At 35.2% G+C, this 18,933-nt stretch overlaps 1 protein-coding gene across 3 annotated transcripts in view; it reads right to left on the bottom strand.

Annotated features, from left to right (window-relative positions):
• LOC136036461 (uncharacterized) overlaps positions 1–16,650 on the bottom strand; it is a 118,659-nt gene extending 102,009 nt beyond the window's left edge. For 2 of the 3 annotated variants that reach the window (XM_065718703.1, XM_065718705.1), the window contains exon 1: positions 16,575–16,650. The gene's annotated coding sequence lies outside the window, so the exon portion shown is untranslated. Of the gene's footprint in view, positions 1–1,430; positions 1,568–16,574 lie in introns of all 3 variants that reach the window. The other variant, XM_065718704.1, reaches the window with a different exon arrangement.
• Positions 16,651–18,933: the final 2,283 nt, after the last annotated feature.

The raw sequence follows: 18,933 nt of genomic DNA, 5'->3' as shown, positions 1-18,933 counted from the left end.
ATTTCTGAATTTTTCCCAGACTTTTCCTAGAGTGCCTTTCACGCTTGACCAGGGCTTCTCCATCTCTATTCGCTATTCAACATTTAAAATTTTTGATGTTGTTTACGATTATTTTGACGTTTTTAGACGATGATTATAATGGTGTTTCATATTTTCATATTAGCCCACTTTAAAAGGACTTGTTAAGATGTGAAAGGGTATACTCGACGTGACATCACATGACCGCTTAGCCTTAAAAATTACGTACATAGTGTGAAAGCTGCTTAAAACCAAATATTCTTTTGGTGAACAGAATAATAAATTTCAAACCTTCGTCAGGTCATGAATAATTAATTATTCACCTCCTTACTTTTAATCGCCCTTTGAGACGAAGTTGTTGGACTGAAACAAAGTGATTGTATTAAGTGTAAAGTTTTCCTTGGGACTTTGGAATTTAATTACAGAATTTTCTCTCTTTCAAACAGTTCGTGGCACATTATAAATTTATATAGAAATGAAGTGGGGTTTAGATTGTGTTGTTTTAGATGAGTTTCGAAAATCTTCAATGGAGAGTATAAGACTTTTTGCTCATGTTAGTAAACATTTATTCCGTGGTTCGTGGTAAAGAATTGTAGGTAAGGAGCGAAGCGGCTCAATAGTAACCGAAACTCTAAAGAAACAGGGTCTAGGTAACAATGGATACACCAAAAGAATTGAGTTTTGATGTTTACTCAAAATATAAAAAAATCCATTCAGTTTATTGCTATCCATCAAAAGAATTACGAATCGGAGAGAATTTGTCTAGTTTTTGAAAAAAAGCAAAACACTCTCAAAACATCAAGTGATCTTAATCAAAATCACACCATCAGATTCAGTATATCGGAGAACCTAACTGTAGAGGCTTCAAGCTAGTATATAAAAAAGTGAAATTTGGATTTTTTTTTGCCAGATATGCTGGCAATTCACAGATCACAGATGAGTGTTTATTTTTTTTTTCTTATAATTTGAGTTCATTTATTGACTTTTTTAGATTTTTGTTGAAACTGTAATACCATTTTTAATGTTCTTAGATATTTATCAGCTGAATTCATTTTATATTTACAAACCGCGTACTTTTTTTGGTAATCCAATATATTCATTTTATAACAGTGAATCTGTGACTTTTAGGACAGCGTTGCCGATGAACTGAAAATTTTAGCTATGAGATACGAAACATCTTCAGTGAGCCTTTAAGATCGAAAAATACAATTTTTTTATATAGCAGTTCTTATGAAACTGATACGAAATAAAATACTGAAGAAAAGATATTATAGAGACGTACAATAAATCAAGGGCTAAATGTCAAATGGTGAAAGAGGAATTGGCAAACTCCAGCCAGCAGACTGGACCAGTGAGGTCAATTGGGGGCTGGTAAAGGAGAACAAGAAAACCCTTAGATTTAAAAAAAATACCTTTTTTGGGCAACATTTTTAAAATGCCATTTTTTGTTGTTGTATTCTCATTGAAGCAAATGACCAATTTGTTTTTGACAAATACATTTTGTTCCCCTCAAAATTTTCGTGAATTGACGCCATGTACTGAACATAGCCTAAAAAAAGTGTTACTTCTTTAAAATATTAAAAAAGACCTTTTTTAAATAGCTTGTAGTTTGGAAAATTTAAATATTCATTATTTTAATTACTATACCAGGCTGATCTTTTTCCTGGACGTACCCTTGCTTGTAAGAGTTCGACCTTCCAAGCCCATGGCTCTACTGCGCGTAAAATAGAGATATACACATTCATTTTACCTTTTAAAATACCAAGGAGATTAATGAAAACGTCGCCCCCCTTCCCAGGGCAATGGCGCCACTCGGGGTTAGGGAGCAGGGCGATTTTTGGAAATGCTTTTTTGTGGGGATCTTTCATTGAAAAATAATTTTTTATATTTTCACTGATGAAAATGAAAAAGTACGAATCCTTCCAAATATTGAAAAACATATCGCCCGCTTAATCAAAACCTTTGGCTCATCTTAGGTCTATTTCTACCAGAAAACCAACATTTTCCATGATATTTCTTTTGGTTGTTTCAAAATTATGGAATTTTAGGGTAGTGTGAGACTTGCTTTGGTGTGGGCTTACTTCATTAAATGGTGCTCACAATATAATAACCATTCGAATGCTATTCACGCAAAGTCAGAAATTGTACAAAATTGTTTATTGACAAAGTCCAGGAATATACAAGCTCAAGTATCAGAGCCCCAGAATACTGTGATTCTGAGTCACAACCAAATCAGAACATCTTCATTATAACAGATATGAAACTAGACTCAAACTAACTAAAGTACGCTCAGAATATATACTGAAACAGATCTAGTCAAAGAACACGTAATTGAACTATATCGTTTATTACATGTCCTGGGTTAATAGCTTTATGATCCATATGCTAGGTGACCATAAAAATATAGGTGACGCTAAAGTTTCTTACTGTCTTAAAAATAGAATTAAGAGAAAGAGTCAAACTTCAGCGTAAAGAGCGGGGTGTTGAGGAGGAAAAGCCCCTTTCATATACGGAGTAATTTCTGTACGTTTTTAAGTTTTAATATTGCTCCTTACTTTCATTCAAAAAAACTTGTTTTTTTTATTTAATTCTTGTCAAGAATCGGCCTTTGGATTTTTCAAGATTTTTACCATATAAATTGTTGTAAAACTTTCCAGTTGGACCGATCAGACAAAGATTTAGGGGATAGGGTACACTCCCCTGGATACGGCCTTACCTGCTACTACCGAAAAATACATAACTGTATATGGAGGTATTTTTTGTCAAAAATCGGCCTTTGGATATTTCCAAAATCTTAAGATATAAATTGTTGTAAAACTTTCCACTCGGACCAGTCAGACAAAGATTTAGGGGATAGGGTACACTCCCGTGGATACGGCCTTATCTGCTACTATCGAAAAATACATAACTGTATGTGGAGGTATTTTTTGTCAAAAATCGGCCTTTGGATTTTTCCAAATTTTTAAGATATAAATTGTTGTAAAACTTTCCACTTGCCCAATTCAAACAAACAGATTTCACTTTTGCTGCCCTTGGTAATTTAAATTAGATACTAAGAACGAGGGCATAATTAAAATAGCGGTCTAGCCCACTGGTGGATCTAAGGTGGCCAGGGGACCCCAGGCCCCCAAGATTTTCTGGCCCCTCATTCTTTGTTTTTTTTTTCTATTTTTCAATTATTTTTTAAAATAAAATTTTCAATTTGGTCAATTATTGGCATCCTTGTCACACTGTCTCCCCACAAAATTTTGCCTATTGGTACCCTTTTCACATCGCCCCCACCCCATCCCAAGATTTTGTTCTATCCCCGCCCTTGGCTGGCAGTGATCACCTATATGATAATTTATCATCATATAACTTGCAACTTATTGTTAGCTTCTTTCATCTTTTCCTCAAACAAGAGAAGGGAATCAGTACATCAACTTAACATATTCAAAGCAGGTCTGTTTCATCCAAATCGGCTACTCCCAAAAGCTAAATTATATATGAATGTTTTTCATTTTCGAGATTAAATCTTATCTTTCCGAGTTACATATAGTATTGCCAGATATACTTTCCATAACAGCACAGCCGTAAAAACGAAGATGTTCCGAAAGTACTATTTTTCAAATGAACATATCTGTATATTTTTATATGTATATATGTATATGTATATGTATATATGTATTATATGTATATTTTAAAAACATAATGCGCGACCACCTAAAAAAAACCACATAAATGGGGCATCATGCCAACACTGATTGAGCAATAGATTGAACAATAATACTTGTTTTACGTGACATGGGAAAACCGTCTAGAATCCAAGCTTCAGTTAAAATACCAAAATTATTTAAATGCTCCCCATCCGGCAACACCGGTTCCCTGAATAAAAATGCCTGTTTCACGGGGCATGAGACAAACATTCGAATTCCTAGCTTCGAAATAATGCCCAAATTACTTAACAGCTAATTATTTGGCAAAACTCCTCCCCCTAATAAGTTGAATAATAACCGCCTGTTTTACGGGGCATGAGAAAAACATCCAAAGTCCAAGCTTCAAAATAATGCCTAAATTATTTAAATGCTTCCTACCTGGCAACACTGGTTCCCAAATAAATTAAATAATAACGCCTGTTTTACGGGGCATGAGAAAAACATCCAAAATCCTACTTTCAAGTTTTTACGACGAGTCTCTCATGCTGTCTTTTCACATAAAAGCGATTCCAGATCGTATCACCATCATAGCTTAAAAAAATTTATTTCTTTGATAAAAAGACACATCTCAATCTGGACGACAATTATATCAAGACGTTACGTGGAAAAGTATGATCTTTATAGGCGACAGCTTAGGAATTCAAAATTGCACAGATTAATGCACAGTAAATTATAAGCTACTGTCTTATGAATAGATCTTAAAAAAATCCATTGACTTTAAACCAACCCCTTTGTAACGCATTTTCATAAAGCCAACACCAGAAATTCACGAAACCCCTATTCAGGGCTGAACAGGAAGCCGGGTCTTGGAGGGGAAAGGGAAGAGGAGGATGAAACCAATATTTTATTGCAGGAAAATGTTCCATGATTCGATATAAGACAATTTTTATCCAGAAAAGTATTAAACTAATTTGTACCATAGCTAAGATTTGGTCTGAGGGGGCTAATTAGGTCAATTCGTATTTTGGGGGTTCAATACCCAAGAAAACAAGATTGACTATTTTCCATTAAAACGTAAAAAATTAAATTTTTACATGAATTTTCACATTTTTCCGGTGGAAAAAGGGGGAAGGTTTTAACTCCCAAATTCATAACAAAACTACATTGTTAAAAAATCAAATTCTTTAGACCTTTTTCGTTGTATATAGGGAACAGACCCCTTAGAAAAAAGCTTCTTAGAATATTCTTCCGTAGCTCTTTTTCAATTATTTTTAAGCAATAGCATTTTTAAGGCTGCTACGTTAAAAGCTAGTGTATTTATACAGCTTTTGAATAGTCTTTTAATCTCATTCGACATGCTTATATCTATTGAAAGACAGGTAGATGTTAAATAATAAATAATAATAATAAATAATTTATATCTAATATCTAATAAATAATTTATAAACTTAATTTCTAAGCCACCACTAGATACTCCTCAGCTTTCCTGTCATAAAAACTTAGCCTTGCCGCTTAACCCCAATCAGTTGAGGAGCGTATTTGGGGACAATGTGCAACACAGATATCCTTCTTAGTTCTAGGCGTTACCCTCCCGGAAAATACCCCCCCCCCGCGCGGAAAATAAGGCTTTCTAAATTTGAAAATTTTATTTGAATTTTGTTATTTATTTTAAGTAGGGAGAAGAAATTTTGTTATTTTCTAGGGGTGTTTTCATCGGGGAGGGGGGGTATTTTCCATGGGGGGCTATATTCCACGGGGGAGGTATTTTATAGGGAGTATTTTTCACGGATGGGGGTATTTTTCGAAGGATATTTTACAGGGACGAGTATTTTTCACGGTGGGGGGGGTTAACGCTGGGGTTTAAACGCCTGCCATCATCCTTCTTATAAAAAATGTTTTACGTTTGAAAAGAAGAATTTCCATTCATATGCTTATCTGTATATAGATGGAAAAAATGAGGGTACCCATTCCCCCTCCCTAAAAAAGATTTTTGCGAAGACCCACTATCAAACAGTTCGTGGTAACGAACTGTAGTAAGGAGCGACCCGGCTCAATAGTAACCAAAACTCTAAAAAATTGAATTTAGATATCAATAGCTACATCAAAAGAATCGCATTTTAATGCTGATTTAAATATATAAGTTTCATCAAGTTTAGTCTTACCCATCAAAAGTTACGAGCCTGAGAAAATTTGCCTTATTTAGGAAAATAGGGGGAGACACCCCCTAAAAGTCGTAGGATCTTAACGAAAATGACACCATCAGATTCAGCGTATCAGAGAACCCTACTGTAGAAGTTTCAAGCTCCTATCTACAAAAATGTTGAATTTTGTATTTTTTGCCAGAAGACAAATCACGGGTGCGTGTTTATTTGTTTGTTTTTTTTTCCCAGGGGTCATCGTATCGACCAAATGGACCTAGAATGTCGCAAGAGGGCTCATTCTAACGGAAATGAAAAGTTCTAGTGCCCTTTTTAAGTGACCCAGAAAATTGGAGGGCATCTAGGCCCCCTCCCACGCTCATTTTTTTCCCGAAGTCAGCGGATCAAAATTTTGAGATAGCCATTTTGTTCAGCATAGTCAAAAACCATAATAACTATGTCTTTGGGGTTACTCCCCCACAATCCCTGGGGGAGGGGCTGCAAGTTACAAACTTTGACCATTGTTTACATATAGTAATGGTTATTGGGAAGTGTACAGACGTTTTCAGGGGGATTTTATTTTGTTTGGGGGTGGGGCTGAGGAGAGGGGGCTATGTTGGAGGATCTTTCCTTGGAGGAATCTGTCATGGGGGAAGAAAAATTCAATGAAAAGGGCGCAGGATTCTCTAGCATTACTATAAGAAAACAATGAAAAATAAACATGAAAACGTTTTTTTCAAATGAAAGGAAGAAGTAGCATTGAAACTTAAAACGAACAGAGATTATTACGCATATGAGTGGTTCTAAAAATACTTTAGCATAAAGAGCGAGGTATTTAGGAGGAGATAAATACCTTGCTCTTTATGCTAAAGTATTTTTAGTAATTTCAACCATTTATTCTACGGCCTTTCTGATTCAGGGGTCATTCTTAAAGAATTGGGACAAAACTTACGATTTAGTGTAAAGAGCGAGGTATTAACGAGGGTACAAACCCCCTCGTATACATAATAAAAATATAAGGTTATGAAAGTTTGTTACGTAAGTTAATTCTTAAGTTACGCATATTTTTCACTAAAAACGTTCTTTAAAATTAGAAGTTCTAGTTGCCTTTTTAAGTAACCGAAAAATTACAGGGCAACTAGGCCTCCTTCCTCACCCCATATTTCTCAAAATCGTCTGATCAAAACTAAGAGAAAGCCATTTAGCCAAAAAAGGAATTAATATGCAAATTTCATTTTAATAATTTATGTGCGGAGAGCCAAAACCAAACATGCATTAATTCAAAAACGTTCAGAAATTAAATAAAAAAAAAACTAATTTTTTTTAGCTGAAAGTAAGGAGCGACATTAAAACTTAAAACGAACAGAAATTACTCCGTATATGAAATGGGTTGTCCCCTCGCAATCCCTCGCTCTTTACGCTAAAGTTTGACTTTTTGCCACAATTCTACTTTTTAAAACAATTAAAAGCTTTAGCGTAAAGAGCGAGGGATTGCGAGGGGACAACCCATTTCATATACGGAGTAATTTCTGTTCGTTTTAAGTTTTAATGTCGCTCCTTACTTTCAGCTAAAAAAAAATTAGTTTTTTTTATTTAATTAAAAAAATAAGGACCTAAAAACCCATATTTGGCATTTCTAAACTAAGCTAACTCTCAGGCTATTCTACTCAGTGAACAGCGGAATAACAGACAGTTCATTGGTAGAGCAAGGTTAAATATGGAATACTCGGTTGGCTCTTCGAATGATGGCTTTTGGGCGATATGACCACAGAAGCATGATGGGGATGGTGCTCTTCTTGTCCGATCGTAGCAAATTGAATGACGACCGGGACACAGGGACACAACTACAAGGGGGACGCCGGGGGCACAGGCGGGATACATAAATGACGACCGGGACACAGGGGTTGTTCGAATAGAAATTACAGACCGGGACACCGGGACACAAATGACGACCGGGACACAGGGAATATAAATGACGACCGGGACACAGGGACACATCATTAGAATAATGAGGTATAGATCTGAATACGGATTGTTTTTCCCATGGACAATTATATGTTGCATGTTCAAGAGTCAGTAAACATGACAATCTATTTGTATGCATAGACAATGGGACAGCGAAGAATGTTGTATATTCGTAGTTAAAAACATATATATATATATATATATATATATATATATATATATATATATATATATATATATATATATATATATATATATATATCTATTCACAGGTGGGACACAGGGACACAACTACAATGGCGCGTAATTAATATGGCGCGTAACGACTTACGCGCACGGGGGGGCTTGGGGGGCGCGAAGCGCCCCACCAACTAGGTGTTGGGGTGGCGCGAAGCGCCACCCCAACATCTAGTAACCTCGTAATTCTGAGCATTAGAAATCCACAATTATAGGGTTACTTAGTTTACTCTCTTAAGCCAGTTTATTATAGACCCTCACTGGCACCAATTTACGTAAACACAAGGGGAGCAGGGCTCATATTAATATTAATCGCTCAACAATAGGTGGCTAATTTCAGGCCTTGCAGCTCTTTAAAGATTTGCCATCTGTTATTGGAAATTCACCGAGACGTGTTGTGTCTTGCAAAAATTTTAAAATGTGGAAACACTGAGCAAGAGTATTCTTATCTTCCTCTTCTATTTTGTTATAATTTTTTGTTATAATTTTATTTTGTTATAATGAAGGTTAAGAAAAAACATTTGTCAAAATCTAAGAGGAGTGTATTTTTGTTTTTTGCGACTTTTTTTAAAAATGAAAATGCCAGAAAAGGTTTTTTTCACGATTGGGAGGAATTTCCCCCTTTTCCCATTTGGCACGTGTTCTAACCAGCAAAAACACATAAGTTTTAATTTACTTTCTGCTCAAGCTGTAGAGGGGAGCAGGGAGTGTGTTTTATCTTGTTATAATGAAGGTGCGGAAAAATATTCGTCGAAATATAAGGAGGGTGCATTTTCGTTTTTCACGACTTGTTTTTAAAATGAAAATACCAAAAAAGGTATTTTTTTTCACGATTGGGAGGAATATAAACCCCCCTTGTCCCATTTGGCACATGTTCTAACCAGCAGTAATACATAAGCTTTAATTTTCTTTCTGCTCAAGCTGTCAACAGTAGAAGTCCCTTCTTTAAAAACTTTTTTCCCTAAGTAATGAATCAGCTGGATCTATTATCAGCACCACCCCTATTTCTATTGGAAATGACTAGAGATTCCCCTTTAAAATAGGTCTATTTCCCCAATTCTTCTGTTCGCTCTAACAACACCATAAATCGGTCTTAATGAGATAAGAAAAGTCTAGCAGATATTCTTTCGATTTTCGGAAAACACCAGACGTCTCAGAGAATTCCCAAGAACAGATGGAAAATCTTCTAAGAGCACATGCCCTGGAAATTAGCAACCTATTGTTGAACGATTAATTTCCATACGAACCCGCAATTGAAAGGAACCATCGGGATCAGAAAAATTGAGAAGAAAAACGACCAGTCATTTGAGGAATCTAAATTAAGCGTTGCCAAACATAGGTGTCCCTGTCGTCTCTGCGGGCAGATTTCTCCTTATTAATAGAGTTCAAAAGGATGAAGTTATAAGGATCGTGATGAACACACCAGTGGAGTCAATTCGTGGAATTTAGGGGGGGGCAAGACATATTCCAAAATTTAAGGAGGGGAGGGGTAAAGCTACTTTTTTCCGATGAAAACACAAAAATAAAGCATTTCCAACAAAAATACCCCCAAAAAGGAATTTTTTTCAAAACCACGGGGAGGGAGAAAATCTAGGAGGTGGTACAAAGCTGAGAGACTAGACGCAAGACCCCGGAAAATTGAGAGGGGGGGATATGATGCCTAAACACTGTGTTTATGGCACTAGATGTTAATAGGTAAGTCCTTTCGCCTTTTGGTGGCACGTTATATCCCCTTCCCTATCTGCAGGAAAGTTATCATGGATTTTTTTTTTCTTTAACAGCAAACGTCCCAGAAACACTATACTTACAAAAAAGTAGAAAATTGATGTTCAATTGATGTGTGTGCTCCGTGTTGCCAAGGAGGGATATATACAGAGACCCCCTGGCTTAGTCCTCCCAGACTATATACATCAATATCAGGCTTTGCCCATCTCAATTTTCTTCCATCGTAGCAATATACATCTTTTTGGACAAATCTGCTCACCCCTATAATAGCGGGGCTAAGATCCCATTTTGAGAAGTATTTAGCCATTCTGTAGGGCCTAATTTTAAATGTAGTTTGGTTAGATGGGAGGCAGCTAAATATATTTATTCCCTTCTTTCATTTTTCTTATAAAAAAATAAACCTACCTAAAGATAAAATATTATAACTTAATAGCAAATGATTATATTAAGAGTTATAGGCATTCTGAATTGAAGCCAAATTTGGGATTCCGTTATAGAAGTGGTGCAGCTCATTCTGGGGGTATTGTCTAGCCATGGAAATAGTCGCTTCCAAGCCATTACTTAGCCAGAAGTTAAGAGAAATCTTTCCAGTTTTAGATTCAGATCAGGGGAGAGGGTCTTGACCCACTTTGTATACCTTCCAACTGCACTACAGCCTCCCGTGAACAATTTCTGAGTATGTTTTAATAGAAATCGGTACTTTAGGATAGCCCCATAGGTCTATGAGTTTAAAAATCCCGCTTATAAATAATATTTGAAACTAAAAATACAAAAACTCCCATTTCCATCTTAAATGATTAAAAAAAAGTAAGATCTTCAAATTTTATTTTGGAAGGGGCTTTAACTCACCCTTGGGTTAGTGTCTAGCCACAGCAATGGCCTTTTTCAAGCCATCATTTATCCAGAAGCGAAAACATAAACAGCTTTTAAAGTTTGACATTGGTGAGGGGCAGGGGCTTTAGAACTCTACCTTCTCATTTCGCCCCTGTCTCTCGCGAACAATTTCCAAATACCTTTCCATTACTATATATTGATACTTTTGGGAAATGTCAGACGTCTCTAAGCTTCAAAATTCCGCCCAAGACAGCGGAATTATTATTCGTCTTTTTTTTATTCTGGAAAATTCTTTTTATTTTGGGAATAAAAAGAAAAAAGACACAAGGGCATACAACTTCCATTTTGTAAGGGGTTAAACTCATCCTTGGGGTAGTGTCTAGTCATATGAATGGTCTTCTTCAACCCATTTTTAGCCAGAAGTAAAAACAAACTAAATATAAGATTTCACATTGGGGCACTAGGGGGAGGGGGTTCTGGACCCTCTAGGTCTACCTTCTAATTTAGCCACTGCAAGGTTCTTTTCCATTATTAAGCATAGGAAACACCATTCGTTTCCGAGTTTAGAAATTACGAATAAAGAAAGGTTTTGAAAGGGATTCTAATATGTATAGAAATAATCTTATCTTGTAGGTATATTTTGAATAATTGTACTAGTACACATGCATTTCACAAGTTTTACCTAACATAGGGATACCATAAAAGAGCATTATGGTAGACGCTCCACCTTGCCGGGTAAGGAAATTAAAGCGTTGAAACTCATATAGGCACGTGGTATTCCTCTGAGGAGCCCTATTGGGAGGTTATCACTTGAAAATATTTTGTTAGCTTTAAGTTGCTTTTGCTTGTAAATTTTCAACGGCTTACATTTATTAATGACGACTTTGTATGGATTTGGACATTTCAATTTGGTTGACGGTTTGGTTATACTGTTTTGTCCTAGGTAATTGGCTAGATAAGTAAGGCCAAGACCTCGTTCAAGTGTTCATGTATCTCAATTGCTGGATAAGGAAGACAATTCTTTTCTTATTCTTCTCTCTTTCTTTCTAGCCAAGTATTTTTTTTTTCTAGTCTCTTTTTTTTTACCTCTAAAACATTATAAAACAGAAGAGAAGTGAAAAATACTCTTGCTCAGTGTTTCCACATTTAAAAATTTTTGCAAGACACGACCCGTCTCGGTGAATTTCCACTAACAGATGGCAAATCTTTAAAGAGCTGCATGGCCTGAAATTAGCCACCTATTGTTGAGCGATTAATATTAATATGAGCCCATGAAATGGAAGAACAAACAAATGGTTTCAATTAGTTAGTGAGAAAAATTCCCTAAGTTTCCAAGAGGAAGTGAGAGATGTAGAAACAGCTAATACAGACAGATAATGGAGCTATCAATCAAAGAGTATATGCACAAGGAATATAGACAGTTTACGGACTTAAAAGGTATACAACCAGTCCTAAACACCGACAGATTTTCATACAGACAAATATAAAAAAAAACTGTTTTTGAATTATCACATAAATCTTTTAGTATTATACCTCCTTCCTCCACCAGGAAAAATCCTATAACCGCACCTGTATTTTACCTACAGTCCAGTTTTTTAAATATGTGTTTGTAACCGAAACACACATCTAGTGAAAAAATAGCTTAGAATGACTAATAATATGCCTTAAAAAGTACCTTAGAATAGTTAGAAAGACAATAGCTTAGAATATGGCACAAACCTTTGGGATCCGTTGGAATCTCAACCACATATTCAAACTCAGTGTAATTTTTTAATGCTCTCACACTGGCACGTACGCAGGGGGGGGGGGCCTTTGGGCCCGCCCCCCCCACCCCCAAAATTTTCTGAAATGTTTAATTTCCCCATATTTTCTTGGATTTCTGGCAAAAGTAGGACTTTTACTAAGAATCTAGATACATGTGTGAAGCCTTTTTGGGGGGATTTTACAGCATGCAATTATCTGGTCAAAGTCACTGCCAAATTATTAACCCATTTTCTGTCTAACTTTTTACCCTCTTTGAAGTAATTAGCAATTGTACTGTTATTTTTTTTTTAAGAGAGTTTGCTTTCCACAGCAAAATAGTATTATCCTTGCTATTAGGGCGTTTATCCACCCTTTTCAGGATAAAGTACAGCTTTTAATGGATCAATCTTGGAAACTATCATTTTTCATTAAAATCTACGTTTTTGCAATAGGAGAACTACCCCCCCCCCACAGCACCCATATTGCACTGTTAACCCTAAAATTTCCCTTTCAGTGGGATATAATAGATTAATCACTGGTTCTAAATCGCTATGAACATAACCTGTGCCTAAACCGTACTTTTGAGGCTTCAATATTTTCCCCCTCATCCACTACAATACTACAGATTAAAGTTAATCTGTATTTTCCGATATACGTGCTTTTTGCATTACTAAATAGAAAAGTGCTACTTTATATCTGCTGTTTCGAAGGTTCCCCCCCCCCGAAAAAATTCCTGCGTACGTACCTGCTCTCACATATAGAAATGCTTTTGTGCAAAAAATCTATGTTTCTGTTACAGAGTTAAATTATTTCTCTTTATTTTTTATTTCCTTCGGTTTTTACTTTTTTTTTCGTCATCTTTGTTTTTGTAATTGTAATTATAAGCCGAAACAGCCTTAACTTCACCAAAAATTCCGAATTGGCATTATTTTTGCCAATTACTTTGGTATTTTTTTTCAGGCCGCGTAACAATGGATCAGTCCACTCTTTATGTTTGTGCGGTCGAGTAACTATCTGGGAAGGGACGTTTCAATCTTTTTCCCAAAATCCACGATTGTCACTATAACTCACACAATTCGCCCTTTTTGTTTTTGTCGTGTTTCTGCTGGTCTGGAATTATTTGTCCTGTTTCTCTTGGTTTGGCAAATTTAACCTATAGGACTATAGATCTTAAAAAAAAAACAAAAAAAAAAAAAAAAAACAACTTCGTACGTGGCCAAGCACGTACTCGTGCATTAATTAAAAACTTGTGCTTTTAATTAATCTTTGCTTAAACATCACTAGTTCGTTGCCTCTGATAGGTTAATGAGCAACAGGTTCCTTGTTTATGCTTTAATTACCAGTTTTGATAATTATGCTAAGGCGTGCATAAACTACATACTTCCTAATTGCATAAATTGTTTCTGATTAAATATCTCCGAGTATCGCCGAGTACACACCTGGAGGAGGGCGTATGTACCCATTCTCCTTCCCAAAAATCAACGATTTTTACCTATAACTCATATTCCCATAATACACCAATTTCTGGTTGGTCTTAAATGAAAAATTCCTTCGTACGTGGCCATACGCCTTTTAACATGTACGTGGCCATACCTTTTTAAAATGTTTTTTCTTTTTAAGTGCAATAGGTTAATGAGCAGCAGGTTCCATGTTTATACTTAAGTTACCAGCCTTGATAACCATGCTAAGGTATGCATAAACAACATACTTCCTAATTGTATAATTCGTTGTTTCTGATTATGTGTCTTTAGAACAACAGGTGCGAGGAACAAAAAAAGGGGTAGGGGTAAATAACTTACATGCTAGCTACGTGTTAGCACTTTAGTGAAAATAAGGTGGCACGTGTTTCATGTCATGAAAGTGTGCCATGTCTGGCACGACATAAAGACGCCAATTGGAAAGCAGAAGATGGGATGGGGGATTGTCCCCCCCCTCAGGATTTTTAAAATAACCGTTTCTTGGTATTTTCATTAACAAAATCCAACTTTTGTATTTTCATTTTAAAAAATCTAAAAAGCCACTAAATTGCCTCCTCCTACGGTTTTAAAAAAATGCATTTTAACCCCTCCTTCATTTTCATAAATTCACTCACTTGGCCCCACCATTCATGGTGGTAGTTTCCCATGTGTGGCAGAAGAAGTGATACTGAGATGTACACCAGGTAATGAACAGTAAGCCCTCTCAATTAACGGACATCGAATTATGCTATTTTAATAGATCTTTGGTTCAGTTTTTCCAGTGGTTTCTTTACCATCCTTCCAAGGGAATTTTATTGTTCTTTCAATGAAAAATTTAACTCAACTTCCAATATTTTCTTTATAAACAAACCAGAAGTAAGAGATTCTAACCTAACCCGTAGTCTAGTAATATAGAACAGGGTCTTTAGAAAGCTCGAAGCATTAGCGAAAAAAAAAGTAATTAGGTCCGAGGTCTGAGGGTAGGAGAGAATAAATCTGAAAGGCTTAAAAAGATGCAAAGATGTCCAGGGACATCAATTGACGAGAACGAGGGGGAGGGGCAAAACGTGTTTTCCAAAATCTAGAGGGGAGAAATTTTGTTCTTCAAAATCTAGAGAGGAGGAACGACGTATTCGGAAAATTAAATTGCTATAAATATCTAAAAAAAATATATAGAAATATGTTGAACCAAAGCTTCTAGAGCATGGGTCGACAGCCATTGCAAGCTGCAGGTTAAAATTAGCCTAAATACGAATATTAAAGGGATATTTGGGTCAGTACAGTGACGTCAATTCACGAAATACGTGTGTGTGTGCTTAGGGAACGTCAAAATACATTTTGAAAAAGCTAAGTGAGAATTTTGTGTAAACATTTGGTAAAATTATGACAGTTCATATAACTGACTTACCAATAAAGTGAACATACCGCTCGGCCTTTTTTTATGTTTTTTACGAATATAATAATCGCTTCTATCGCAAATTCAAATTTAAGTACTTTTGATTACTATGGGGGAATTTCGGGTAAATATTTAGTAGTTGGCCACTTGTGAAGGAAATCAGCCAAAAATGTTAGTACTTTCAGATTCCGTATTTTTTTGCTCTTTACAAATATCAGGGTCAGTGTTCTAAATGTACCCACCCTAACTCCCACCCCCCTGATGTTCCCAGACAGAACCGTGGGATATATAAAAAAGTACTAAAGTGATTTATAATATACAGGATGTTTCTATTAATCAGATAATCACGCTACCTTCAATTGTTATACGCTTTTTAAAGTAATTTCAATTTTGGTACTTTGTCTTATAGCCACCACACTCAAGATTTTTTATTGGGAAGATGAGACAATAACCGGTTTTCATTGTCATTACAATTTTAGCTTCGGCTCAGTGGGATACTACATAGTAACTATTACCTTAAATTTCAGCTTGGAGCAATCTAAGGATTTTTCCTTGTAGAAACCCCAGATTTGATATTTTGGTCAATGTTCCTATTACCTTAACAATCGTTTAGGGTCATTAAACTATTGTTAATAGATGCATTTTGACTTTTTGAACATCTTTTCTCTCTTGCAAAACTACCGCAAACTCACCGTTATGGAGTTATTATATATTTGCACATTAGGGGGGGGGTTAAAGCATAGCATATATTAAATATAGCAATGGTTAGTTTACGTATTTAATATATGCTATGCCTTACCCCCACCTCCCTAATTTGCAAATATATAGCCCAAATTTGTTTCTAAACTATTACAGATTCGCGATTTCATATATCCGATCAACGAAAACGGAAAGGATTGCAATTCTATATGTGTAAATACAGGGTATTTGGACCGGAATAACTCCATAACGGTGAGTTTTGCAAGAGAGAAAAGATGTTCAAAAGTCAAAATGCATCTATTAACAATAGTTTCATGACCCTAAACAATTATTCAGGTAATAGGAACATTGACCGATATTTTAATTAAATATTTAGTTGGTATTTTGTTTTGGTTAGCATAGTTTAGGTTACGTATTTAACATAATTCGGTCTTGGCAACCGCCCTTCCATGATTCTTTGCTATAGTTTTCATAATTTTGTTGATAATGTATTATATTTTCACAAGTTGCGGCAACTTTCCTACAAGACCCCAGTTTGCCCAAATAAGCTGAAATTTAGTTTCTTCAAAAACAGGTCAGTTTTTTTAGTACATATTTGGCTTTTCGGTACTATACGGCTCAATTTTCATTTGATTTGGGAAATTGGCTCCAACTGTGCCCCCCAAGATTTTGAAAAAATTACTCCACTGTCTACCCCCAATAATAAAAGCGAAGTTTCAATACATACATAGTCGGTCACAACCAGGCTTTGAATCCTATCACCAGGCAATAAATGTTTCCAGTTTCAGTTCAAAACGATAACTAACTTGTTTTAGCTGGACAAGATGTGAAAAAACCGCTGGAGAACAACGCAAATAAGCTCCGCCTTCTCTTTTTGTTTTCTATTGATTAAAAACTTCCGTGTTTAATTCACTTTTAATAATAATGAATGTTAAATTTTATAACATTCAGTCCACAATTGTCTACTTCAGGGGAATCGGAGCTGTTTCGAGTTGGTTTATATGGTCATTTCAGTTATGGCATATATTTATGGGTAGATTTACCATATATATATATATATATATATATATATATATATATATATATATATATATATATATATATATATATATATATATATATATATATATATATATATATTATAATTATAATAATTAAAATTATATATAAGTATACTTTTAATAATTGTTTAGCATTAATATAGATTGTGAAATGGTAACATAAATACACGAGGGCCAGAACCATGGCTTTATAAGCTAGTTTTGGTGTTACTTGGTTGTTCTACATTTGTTTGTTCATAGGCATATATTCTGGGGGTGATACCTAGCACGGGGATGCCATGGGGAATTTATAGTAGGCACGCCACTTGTTTGGGTAGGGAATTTAAAGGGCCGCAACCCTATAGGCAAGTGTGTATTCTCCTCATGAGCCCTTGTGTTGGGTTTTCACCTCTGAATTATTTGTCTTTTTTACTGTTTTTAATATCTGGTAAATGACGACCTATACTTACTTACGACACGACTGCCTGTTCATGGATTACTCTTTATGGTTGATTGGGTATGGCTATGCTGTTTGACCTATGTAATTGGATGGATGAGTAGGGTTAAGGCCTCATTCAAGTACTGATCTATATTAATTACTACTGTAGGAAAACAGGCTTCCTTTTCTCGTTCTGTCTTTTTTTTATGTGTTTGTGCTGTTGCATTGGTGGTTTCTTTTTTCATAATATATACATATATATATATATATATATATATATATATATATATATATATATATATATATATATATATATATATATATATATATATATATATATATGTATATATGTATATATATATATATATATATATATATATATATATATATATATATATATTGCTGGAACGGAATGAGATGGTTCGAATTAATATTTAATGTATGTTATAGTACCTCAGTGTTAAAGTAAAGAAGATAGAGACGAATACAGTACCCACAATGACCAATGACATCAAAATAAATAAAAGAAAACTTTGACCCCTTAGACGCATTATAGGTCTTTTCATGTCGTGAAGCAGTGATTTTACGAAGATTTTGATTTTGTCTGTTTAAAATTATACAGTTTTTAGGGCAGTAACACATTTTCGTCGTTGCTGCCACGTTGGACAGTGAAAATAGACAAGTAAATCGAGTTAGGCAAATCTGACAACGCATTTCGTAAAAAATTAAAATTAGCAATCTGCTTATTCCCAAAAGAAACTTCTCTTTCAAAGGAAAGCCACCCTTTTAAAACTTAAGCTGTTTGATTCCCAATTCCGTATCCAGGGGGATATAGGGTTTGAACCCCCCTCCCCCCAAAAAATTACCCAACCCATAAAAAAGTAAAAAAAAAGTGCGCATAAACAAATTTTGGATGTATTTAAAAAAATGATTTTCCCCCTAAAAAAATAACCCCTGTCCCCGAACAAAAATCCTGGATATACTCTTGCTGGCGCCACATGTTCTTACCTTATTTTTGGTACTTTTTTACCCCTGTTTCTTTTTTCTAATTTGCCAGTCGCTACGAAATTAAACTGCATAGCTTTATATGGAGGTCTTTTTAAACAAATGGTAGATTTTTTGATTTTCTCTATTTTTTTGAAGATACTCGTCATTTTGTAAATTTCCAATTAACTAGTTCAAACTTAGATTTATATGCTATGCTAATATACGGAGCCGTTCCTAGGCTTGGTGGTGCCTAGAGAAAATTGATTAAAGCGCACTCTTTTCTCGCAGCTTTTCTGCTTATTTTACATTTTGTTTGTCGACATATTATTGAACTCATCAGTTTTAGAATTATTCTTCCACCGAACCATAATTGTAATGTTAATAAAAAATCTCTTAGTGAAGGATCAGTTTCAGTTCAGTTCATTTCATTCGGGTTTATTAAAAAAATTATAACAGTCATAACATACATAATCTCTCGTCTCTACGCAAAAAATGCATGCTGAGTCTCTTATCACCTCAAAAATAAATACACACTATGGCTCTCCCTCCACTCCTCGATACAACCATGGCCCCTACCAACAAAACCATTCTTACAAGTCCCAACCTCTTCATCCAGGAGG

The sequence above is a fragment of the Artemia franciscana genome, chromosome 15 (assembly GCF_032884065.1).
Source record: "Artemia franciscana chromosome 15, ASM3288406v1, whole genome shotgun sequence".
Classification (NCBI taxonomy): Eukaryota; Metazoa; Arthropoda; class Branchiopoda; order Anostraca; family Artemiidae; genus Artemia; species Artemia franciscana.
This window is presented reverse-complemented; position numbering and strand designations above follow the sequence as displayed.